Genomic DNA, 9,209 nt, shown 5'->3' on the forward strand with positions numbered 1-9,209 from the left:
TATACCACTAAGCTAGTCCCAATTGCCTGCACTTGGCCCATATCCCTCTATACCCATCTTACCCATGTAACTGTCCAAATGCTTTTTAAAAGACAAAATTGTACCCGCCTCTACTACTGCCTCTGGCAGCTCGTTCCAGACACTCACCACCCTTTGAGTGAAAAAATTGCCCCTCTGGACCCTTTTGTATCTCTCCCCTCTCACTTTAAATCTATGCCCCCTCGTTATAGACTCCCCTACCTTTGGGAAAAGATTTTGACTATCGATCTTATCTATGCCCCTCATTATTTTATAGACTTCTATAAGATCACCCCTTAAACTCCTGCTCTCCAGGGAAAAAAGTCCCAGTCTGTCTAACCTCTCCCTGTAAGTCAAAGCATCAAGTCCCGGTAGCATCCTAGTAAATCTTTTCTGCACTCTTTCTAGTTTAATAATATCCTTTCTATAATAGGGTGAACAGAACTGTACACAGTACTCCAAGTGTGGCCTCACCAATGCCCTGTACAACTTCAACAAGACATCCCAACTCCTGCATTCAATGTTCTGACCAATGAAACCAAGCATGTTGAATGCCTTCTTCACCACCCTATCCACCTGTGACTCCACTTTCAAGGAGCTATGAATCTGTACTCCCAGATCTCTTTGTTCTATAACTCTCCCCAACGCCCTACCATTAACGGAGTAGGTCCTGGCCCGATTCGATCCACCAAAATGCATCACCTCACATTTATCTAAATTAAACTCCATCTGCCATTCATCGGCCCACTGGCCCAATTTATCAAGATCCCGTTGCAATCCTAGATAACCTTCTTCACTGTCCACAATGCCACCAATCTTGGTGTCATCTGCAAACTTACTAACCATGCCTCCTAAATTCTCATCCAAATCATTAATATAAATAACAAATAACAGCGGACCCAGCACCGATCCCTGAGGCACACCGCTGGACACAGGCATCCAGTTTGAAAAACAACCCTCTACAACCACTCTCTGTCTTCTGTCGTCAAGCCAATTTTGTATCCAATTGGCTACCTCACCTTGGATCCCATGAGATTTAACCTTATGTAACAACCTACCATGCGGTACCTTGTCAAATGCTTTGCTGAAGTCCATGTAGACCACGTCTACTGCACAGCCCTCATCTATCTTCTTGGGTATGTGGAGATAATGTGGACTTTGCTACTCACTGCTCTCTCTAGGGTAGTGCGGGGGTGAGACTATGTGGACTTCACTACTCACTGCTCTCCCCGGGGGCCTGAGGTGAGAGAGTGTGGACTTTACAACTCACTCCTCTCCAAGGGGTGTGAGGGGGGAGAGAATGTGGGCCCTACTACTGACTTCTCTCCCAAGGTGTGTGTGAGTGGAGAAAATGTGATCTTTAATACTTACTGCTCTTCCCATGGGTGTGTGCGGGGTGAGAAAGTGTGGACTTTACTCCTCACTAATCTCCCCAGGGGTATGCATGGGAACAATTTTGAGCTATACTACTCACTGCACTCCCCACTGTTGCGTGTGGGGGGAGAGTGGACTTTACTATCCAATGCTCTCTGCAGGGGTGTGTTTGGGCAGAGAATGTGGTCTTTACTACTCACTACTCAACACGGGGTAGTGTGGGGAGAGCGAGTGTACTTCACGACACACTTTTCCCCAGGATTGTGTGTGGGGGCACAATATGAGCATTATTGCTCACTGCTGTACCCAGGGATTTGGGGGGAATGAGTGTGGACTTCATTACTCAATTTTCTCCCCATGGGGTATGTGGCTATTCAATGCTCTCCCCAGAGTTATTTGGCGGTTGATGAGAGACTGTTTACTTTAATATTTACAGCTCCTCTCACAGTTGTTAGGGGAGAGGGTGTCGTCTTTCCTGATCACTGCTCAACCCAGGTGAGTGTGTGTGGATAGAGTGTGGACTTTACTACTCTGCTTTGCACGGGGGTGATTTGGGAGTGAGGGACAGAGAATGTGGACGTTGCTACTCACTGCTCTCCCAATGTTTGTTTGAAAAGAGTGTGTTGACTTTACTGCTCACTGCGATCTCCAGGGGTGTGTGTGGGGGCTTTCTGTGGACTTTATTAAGGACTGCTCTCCACAGAGGTGTGTTGGGCGTGGAATTTATTACTCACTGCTCTCCCCAGGAGTGTGCCAGGGGAGAGATTATGGGCTATACCACTAACTGCTCTCCCCAGGGGGTTGTGTTGAGAGTGTATGGACTTTATTACTTACTGCTGTCCCCGGGGGGGTGTGGTGAGAGACATTGTGGAATTTACTACTCACTGCTCTCCCCATGGCTGTATGGTTGGAGAGACTTTACACTTTAGCACTCACTACTCTCACCAGGTGGCTGTGGTTGGTAGAGTATGGTCTTTATTACTCACCGCTCTCCCCATGGGTGTGTGGCGGTGGGCTTTACTAATCATTGCTCTCCACAGGGGTGTTGGGGTGGTGGGGGTTGGAGAGTGTGTTAACTTTACTACTCACTGCTCTCCCCATGGGTATATGGGGAGGCAGTGCGGACTTTACTTCTCAGCATTCCGCAGGGGTTTATGGGGAGAGAATGTGGACTTTACTACTCACTGCTCTCCACAGGGGTTTTGTGTGGGGGAAGAATATAAATATTACTACTCGCTTTTCTCCCCTGGGGTATGTGAGGGAAGATAGTGTGGACATTACTACTCACTGCTCTCCCTAGGAGTGTGTTTTGGAAGAAATTGAGGACTTAACTACTCACTGCTCTCCCGAGGAGTGTGTGGGTAGAGAGTGCGTACCTTATTACTGATCTCTCCCCAAGGTGTGGGTGGGGGTGTGGGGGTAGAGAGTGTGGAATTCACTACTCACTGCTCTTCCCAGGGATGTGAGGTGGGAGACAGTGTGGACTTTACAAATCACTGCTCAACCCAGCGGTGTGTGTGGGGTGCGAGTGTGGACTTCAGTACTCACTGCTCTCCACAGGTGTGTTCGGGGAGGGGTTGGAGTGTTTGGACTTTACTACTAAGTGCACACCCAGGAGTGTGTGGGGAGAGACGCAGACTTTACTACTCACTGCTCAACAGGGGTGCGTGTGGTGAGAGACTATGGAACATACTACTCTCTTTTCTACCCTGAAGTGTGAGGGGAAGAGTGTGTGGACTTTAACACTCACTGCTCTCCCCAGGGGTGTGGGTGGGAGAGAGTGTGGACTTTACTGCTCACTGTTCTCCACGGGGGGGGGGGGGGAAGAGAGTGTAGACTTTACTACTAACTACTCTACACAGGGGTATGTGGGGAGGGAGTGAATTTACGAATATACGAATTAAGAGCAGATGTAGGCCATTCGACCCATTTTGCCTGCTCTGCCATTTGATACTATCATGATTGATCTGATTGTGACCTCAACCCTACTTACCCGTCTACCTACTATGACCTTTGATTGCCTTGTTAATAAGGAATCTATCTAATTCAGTCTTAAATATATTCAATGACCTTGCCTCTCCCACTCTCGGCGAAAAGGAGTTCCACAGTCTCACGACCCTCTGAGAGAAAAAAAATCTCCTCATCTACGTCTTAAATGGGAGACCCCTTACTTTTAAACTGCGGCCCCTAGCTCTAGTCTCTCCCAGAAGGGGAAACATCCTTTCAGCATCTACGCCTTCAAGTCCCCTCAGGAACTTATATGCTTCAATCAGATCACCTCTGATTCTTCTAAACTCCAATTCATACGGGCCCAACTTTTCCAAACTTTCCTGATAAGATAACCCTCTCATCCCAGGAATTAGTCGAGTGAACCATCTCTGTACTGCCTCCAAAGCAATTATGTCCTTTCTTAAATAAGGAGACCAAAACTGCAGACAGTATCCTAGATGTGGTCTCACAATGCCCTGTACAACTCTAGCAAAATATTCCTACTTTTATATTCCATTTCCCTTCCAATAAATGAAAACATTCCATTTGCCTTCCTAATCACTTGCTGTACCTGCATACTAACTTTTTTTGATTCATGTACTTGGACACCGGGATCCCTCTGTACCTCAGAGTTCTGCAATCTCTCTCCATTGAAATAATACACTGCTTTTCTATTCCTCCTGCTAAAGTGGACAAGTTCACATTTTCTCACATTATACTCCATCTGCCCAATTTTTGCCCATTCACTTTACCTATCTATATCCCTTTACAGACTCCTTATGCCCTCTTCACAACTTACTTTCCTACCTACCTTTGCGTCATTAGCAAATTTAGCAACCATATATTTGGTCCCTTCATCCAAGTCATTGATATTGATTGTAAATAGTTGAGGCCCAGGCACTGATCAAAGTAGCACTCCACTCATTACATCTTACCAAACTGAAAATGACACACTTATGCCTACTCTCTGTATCCTGTTAGCTCACTGCTCTCCCCGGGTGTGTGTGGGGTTGAGTGTGTACTTTACTACTCACTGATCAACCCAGAGTTTGTGTGTAGGGAGAGAGTATGGACTTTACTACTCACTGCTCTCCACATGGGCGTGTGGGGGTAGAGACTGTGGACTTTAAAACTCGCTGCTCAACGCAGGGGTGTGGGGCGTAGAGATTATGGACTTTAATGGTCTATTTCCTCTCTCCAGGTGTGTGTGGGATTGAGTGTGGACTTTACTACTCACTACTCTGCCCAGGGTTGTGTTGGGGAGACAGTGTGGACTTTATTACTCACAGTTCTCCAGGTGTGCGTGTGGGGCGGACAGTGTGAGCTTTACCACTCGCTACCGTCCCAATAGTATGTGTGGAGAGTGTGTGGGCTTTAAACACCCTGCTCTCCCCAGGGGTGTATGGGGGGAGAAAGTGTAGAATTTAAGACTCACTTCTCCTCCCACGGGTATGTGTCGGGGGAGACAGTGTGAACTTTCCTACTCACTGCACCCCTCAGGGGTGTATTGGTGGAGAGAGTGTGGACATTATTACTGCTCTCTGCAGGGGGTTCGTTGGGGGAGAGAGTGTGGTATTTACTACTCGTTAATCGCCCCAGGGGTGTGTGCAGTGGGGGAAATTGTGGACATTACTATTCATTGCTCTCCTCAGGGGTCTGTGTTAGGCAGTGCGTGTGGACGTTACTAACATTGCTGTCCCCAGAGGTGCATTGGGGGTTTTAGTGTTGCCTTTACTACTCGTTGCTCTCCCCAGGGGTATGTGCAATGGGGGAGATTGTGGACTTTACTACTCACTACTCTCCCCAGGAGTGTGTGTGGAGGGAGAGAGTGCTGTCTTTACTAATCACTGAATTCCCAAGTGGTGAGTGGCGTGGATGGGGAGAGTGTGGACTTTAAGACTTACTACGATCCCAAAGGTTGTTTGCTGGGGAGAGATTTTCAACTTTATTACACATTGCTCTCCCCAGGTGTGTGTGGTGGGAGAGTGTGTACTTTATTACACATTGCTCTCCCCAGGGCTGTGAGGGAAGTGAGTGTGGACTTAACTGCTCACTGCTCTCCCCAGGTTTGTGTGTTCGTGTGTGTGGGGGGGGGGGGGGGGTCGAGTGTGGACTTTGCTAATCATTGCGCTCCCCAGAGGTGTGTAGGGGGAGAGAGTGGGTGGACTTTGTTATGCACTGCTCTCTCCATGGGTGTGTGGGGGCGAGAGTGTGGACATTATGACTCAATGCTCTCTCCAGGGATTTATGGGAGGAGAGTGTGACTTTACTACTTGCTGCTCTCCCCTGCGGTTAGTGCGGGTGAGAGAGGTTTGTACTACTCACCGCACTCCCTAATGGAATGTGGGGGAATGTGTTTGGATTTTAATACTCTCTGCTCCCCCCATGGGTTTGTCGGGGGATCGAGTGTGGGATTTGCTACTTAATGCACTCCGCAGCGGGGTGTGAGGGTGAGGAAAGAGTGCGTACTTTACTACTCACCGCTCAACACAGGGTTATTGGGTTTAGAAATTGTGGACTTTATTACTCACTACTCTCCCCATGGGTGTGTGCGGGGGGAGAGAGAGTTGACTTTATTACTGACGGCTCTTCCCAGTGGTGTGCGCAGGGGGAGAGAGTGTGGACTTTACTGCTCACTGCTTTCCCCGGGATTGTGTGTGGTGAGAGAGTGCGAACCCTACAACATTCTGCTCTCCATGGGGTTTATGGGGAGAGAGAGTGTGGAATGTACTACTCACTTCTCTTCCCACGGGTTTGTGTCGGGGGGTGGGGGGTTAATTTTGGCATTACTATTCACTGCAGTGCGTAATAACGAAGTCCCCACACACCGCTAGGAAGAGTAGTGAGCAGTGAAGTCCACACTCTCTCCCCACCAATGAGTAGTAAATCTGACAATCTACTCCCAACGCACAAACCTGGGGAACACTGAATAGTAAAGTCCATGTGCTCTCCCCGAACATACCCCTGAGGAGAGCAGTGAGTAGTGAAGTCCACACTCTCTCGCCCATACAACCCTGCGGAGAGCAATGAGTAATAAAGTTCACACTCTACACCCCATGACAGTGTTTATGCTCGACATGAGCCTCCACCCTCCCTACTTTATCTAACCCCTGTCAACATATCCATCTATTGCTTTCTCCCTCATGTGTTTATCTTGCTTCCTCTAAAATACATCTTATTTATTTGTATTCGTTCATGGGATGTGGGCGTCGCTGGTGAGGCCGGCATTTATTGCCCATCCCTAATTGCCCTCGAGAAGGTGGTGGTGAGCCGCCTTCTTGAACCGCTGCAGTCCGTGTGGTGACGGTTCTCCCATAGTGCTGTTCGGAAGGGAGTTCCAGGATTTTGACCCAGCAACAATGAAGGAACGGCGATATATTTCCAAGTCGGGATGGTGTGTGACTTGGAGGGAAATGTGCAGGTGGTGTTGTTCCCATGTGCCTGCTGCTCTTGTCCTTCTAGGTGTTAGAGGTCGCGGGTTTGGGAGGTGCTGTCGAAGAAGCCTTGGTAAGTTGCTGCAGTGCATCCTGTGGATGGTACACACTGCATCCACAGTGCGCCGGTGGTGAAGGGAGTGAATGTTTAGGGTGGTAGATGGAGTGCCAATCAAGCGGGCTGCTTTATCTTGGATGGTGTCGAGCTTCTTGAGTGTTGTTGGAGCTGCACTCATCCAGGCAAGTGGAGAGTATTCCATCACACTCCTGACTTGTGCCTTGCAGATGGTGGAAAGGCTTTGGGGAGTCAGGAGGTGAGTCACTCGCCGCAGAATACCCAGCCTCTGACCTGCTCTTGTAGCCACAGTATTTATGTGGCTGGTCCAGTTAAGTGGAGCGAGACTGTGGACATTACTTATCATTGCTCTGCCCAGGGGTTTGTGTGGGAGAAAGAGTGGACTTTGTTCTCACTGTTCTCCCCAGCGTTGTGTGTGGGGAGAGAATGTGGACTTTACTACTCCCTGCTCTCCCCAGGGCTGTTTGGGCGGCGATATTGTGGACTACTTTACTACTCACTGCTCTCCTCCGTAATGTGTGGGATGAGAAGTGTGGACTTTACTTCTCACGGCTCTCCCCAGGGGTGTTTGTCGGGGAGACAGTGTTTTATTCACCACTCAATGCTCTAACCAGGGGTATGTGAGGGAAAGAATGTGGACAGTCCGTTATCTTCTCTACCTCCAGCCCCTTCATCACTCTGATCACCAGCACATTTATTTCAAGTGTTTGGAGTACCTATTTAAGAAATCTTACTGCAATTGTACAGGGCTTTTTTGAGAGCTCCCCTGGAGTTCTCTGTACAGTTTTGGACTCGTTATGTAAGGAAGGATATACTTGCCTTGGAGGTGGTGCAACAAAGGTTCATTGGATTAATTCCTGGTATGAAAGGATTGTTTAATGAAAAGCGGTTGAGTTGAATGTGCCTATACTCTCCGGAGTTTAAAAGAATGAGAGGTGATCTCTTCGAAACATATAAACTTCTGGCGGGACTTGACAGGATAAATTCTGAAAGGTTGTTACTCATGGCTCAAGAGTCTGGAACTAGGGGGCATAGTCGCAGGATAAGGGGTCGGCAATTTAATGAGGAGGAACTGCTTCACTCGGAGGGTTGTGAATCTTTGGGAATTCTCAACCCCAAAGTGCTGTGGATGTTCAGTCATTGAAAATATTGTAGGCGGAGATCGACAGATTTTGTGATTCTAGTGGAATCAAGGAATATGGGGATCGGGAAAGGAAGTGGAGTTGATGTCGATGATCAGCCATGATCTTATTGAATGGTGGAACAGGATCGAGTGGCCATGTGGCCGACTCCTACTCCTATTTCTTATGTTGTTCATTTTATTACTTTTAAGTTCTCCAGTATGGTTAAACATTTGGTGCAATTAGTAGCGACATTTTATTTTACAACTTGTATTTTCTTGATAAATAAACTTTGAGAAACGGTGTGGGCCGTGTTTATCAGTAGCCTCAGGTTATAAAGATTTCAGTGATTTCAGAATACACGGTATTTGCAGCACCACGGCCTGGAGGAGGATCAGAGTTGATGGGCATGAATTTAGCCCGGAGCCAGGAAGTGTGAGGGGTGGCGGTGGGGGGGGGGGGGGGGGGGGGGCGGTATTCCTGACGGGAAACACGGAAATACGGATTCCCAGGACGTCCTTACGATTTTGATGTCAGGGTGTCTTTTTTTTCCGGTTCCCCACGACAGGGAAGAGGGCGTGAAAAGAGGTTTTGAATGGGGGCGTCATCAGCAGTGGGTCGGGGGGCATCGTGGGGGGTGGGGGGGGGGTCGGTCGGAGATCATGGGCGGTGTCAGTCATCGGGGTGTCGCGGGGGAGGGGGGGGTGGTTGGAGATTTTTTTTCACTGGAAGGCTGTTTCCAGTGGGGTTCCGCAGTGCTCAGTACAAGGCCTTTAGTTTTTTTGTGATATATATTAATGATTTGGACGTAAATGTAGGGGCCATGATTAAGAAGTTTGCACATGATGCAAAAAATGGCCATGTGGTTGATAGTGAGGAGGAAAGCTGTAGACTGCAGCAAGATATCAATGGACTGGTCAGGTGGGCAGAAAAGTGGCAAATTGAATTCAATCCGGAGAAGTCTGGGGTAATGCATTTGGGGAGGGCAAACGAGGCAAGGGAGTATACAATAAATGAAAGGATACTGAGAGGTAGTGAGGGACCATGGAGTGCATGTCCACAGACCCCTGAAGGTAGCAGGACAGGTAGATAAGGAGGTTAAGAAGGCATTGGTAATACTTTCCTTCATTAGCTGAGGCATAATATCTAAAAGCAGGGAGGCTATGCTAGAACTGTATAAAACACTAGTTAGGACAC

This window comes from Heptranchias perlo, chromosome 2 (genome assembly GCF_035084215.1).
Source record: "Heptranchias perlo isolate sHepPer1 chromosome 2, sHepPer1.hap1, whole genome shotgun sequence".
In the NCBI taxonomy this organism is placed as follows: domain Eukaryota; kingdom Metazoa; phylum Chordata; class Chondrichthyes; order Hexanchiformes; family Hexanchidae; genus Heptranchias; species Heptranchias perlo.